The sequence below is a fragment of the Lagenorhynchus albirostris genome, chromosome 3 (genome assembly GCF_949774975.1).
Source record: "Lagenorhynchus albirostris chromosome 3, mLagAlb1.1, whole genome shotgun sequence".
In the NCBI taxonomy this organism is placed as follows: domain Eukaryota; kingdom Metazoa; phylum Chordata; class Mammalia; order Artiodactyla; family Delphinidae; genus Lagenorhynchus; species Lagenorhynchus albirostris.
Window position 1 is genome coordinate 104,477,770 of NC_083097.1, and position 2,023 is coordinate 104,479,792.

The following is a 2,023-nucleotide window of genomic DNA, read 5'->3' on the forward strand; positions in this document are numbered from 1 at the left end:
AGGATAAATTGAATATTTTTGCTTCCTGTAATTCCCTACTTTGCCTCTAAAATAGACCTGAGCCAACTAACCCACTTCTTCTCAAGAGTAAGCATTGACAGGACTATGTTCCTGTCAAGTATTTCTCCATTATTTTCTCTTCCATTGAAAACAAAAGAAAATTTGGCTGGTGGTGGGATAATTATCAGCAAGATCTTTAAGTTAAAATTCGAGATACTTCTCTGTGTTTATACCACTCAACTAGAATTTAAAATCCAAGGTGACACCTGAGGCTCAATTTCACAGCAATGAGGAATAGGAATGCTGCAGGACATCCTGAAGAGGTTCACCTCTCTATGAAGGGGTGCCTAGAACTGCAGAAGCTCATTTGAGTAGGGTCTTTGTACATCTCTAGGAATAAACTGAAAAAAAAAACCCTTCAACAAAAGAATTGCACTGAGCAATGTACAGTGCTTGGTTCTTGCTTCATGAAAACACCTGAGTATATTGTTCTCATCCAATTGTGCTAATTGTGAGGTCTGGCCCAGTGACAGTCTCCTCACCCTGTGGTATCAATTATTCTGTCCTACTTAATTTTCTCTAATTTTGTGTGACCCCTAAATTATGTCCCAGGAAGTGATTCTCTTTCAGATTATTCCTCATCTAATGTCACTCTCTTAAATGTAAATTCTAATTTGTACCTTTGGCTTCCTCCTTTCAAAACTCCCCATTCCACTGTGGTTTAGTTTAAAACTAAATTTCCTTGCAAGAGAGCAGATTATGATGCTGCATCTTGGCCCAGGTGGGTTAGTCCCAGTGACTGGGAAATCTCTGGGATTTCCAGGGTCAAAAATGCCAATGGATATATTTTTCACATACTGAGAATATAGGTGATCATATTTGGCCTTTACTGATGAGCTTCCGTCAGCCTGAGGGGCCACCAAGAGCAGGTGAATAGGTGTACCCCACACCAGATGCCAGGGGCGTCTGGCAGAGAAGGTGAGCAGCGGCTAGAATGGAGCCAGCACCACACTCCCCAAGCTGTGTGCATCTCAGTGCATAACTGGGACCCCAGCAACATGGGGACCAGTACAAAAGTCTTCACTGAAACTTCTCTGGCTTTTATGCGATTTACCAATAAAAGCCTTGCTGTCAGAAAACATCTTTCTTCTTTTAAGAATGTGACCAAAACAGTGACCATTGCTGAAGTACCAGCAGCCAAGATGAAGTTCAATCCCTTTGTGGCTTCTGATCAAAGCAAGAACCAGAAAAGGCACATCAATGTACCTTCCCACATTCACAGGAAGATTATGTCTTCCCCCTCTTTCCAAAGAGCTGAGACAGAAGTACAGTATTCGATCCATGCGTATCCAAAAGGATGAGGAAGTTCAGATTACGCGAGGGCACTGCAAGGGGCAGCAAACTGGCAATGTAGCCCAGGCTTACGGGAAGAAGTATGTCACCTATACTGACTGAGTGCAGCGAGAGGAGGCTAATGGCACTGTCCATGTGGGCATTCGCCCCAGCAAGGTGCTTGTCACTAGACTAAAACTGGACAAAGACCACAAAAAGATCCTTGAACGTAAAGTCAAATCTCTCCAGGTAGGAAAGGAAAAGGGCAGACATAAGAAAGAAGAAATTGAGAAGATGCAAGAATAAAGTAATCTTATATATAACTTTCATTAAAAACTGTTAAAATGAAAAAAAGGAGAATGTGGCAAAATGTGTGTGATAGAACACTAGATGAAAAGTCAGGGTGTACCCAGTGTGAATAAAAAGAATGCATATGACCAGAAAACAATGCTGGAAGCCAGTGCATCAAAATGTTTACAATATTAGTTTTGGTTGGTGGAGTTATAAATGATTCTTATTTACATCCTCGTGTCTTTGTAAATTACAGCAAACATGTATTTTTCTCCACATGTGTGGAAAGCACTCCTCTCTGTTCTGCTGTCAGAGTTTTATATCCAACATAACTATCAACTCTTCTATGAAACCTATTTCATATCCTATTTTCTCCTGTACCAGTTCTCTCCACCTTAAC

At 41.1% G+C, this 2,023-nt stretch overlaps 1 pseudogene; it reads left to right on the top strand.

Moving 5' to 3' along the window:
* Positions 1-1,202: 1,202 nt before the first annotated feature.
* LOC132518216 (large ribosomal subunit protein uL24-like) lies at positions 1,203-1,638 on the top strand (annotated as a pseudogene).
* The last annotated feature ends 385 nt before the right edge of the window (positions 1,639-2,023 follow it).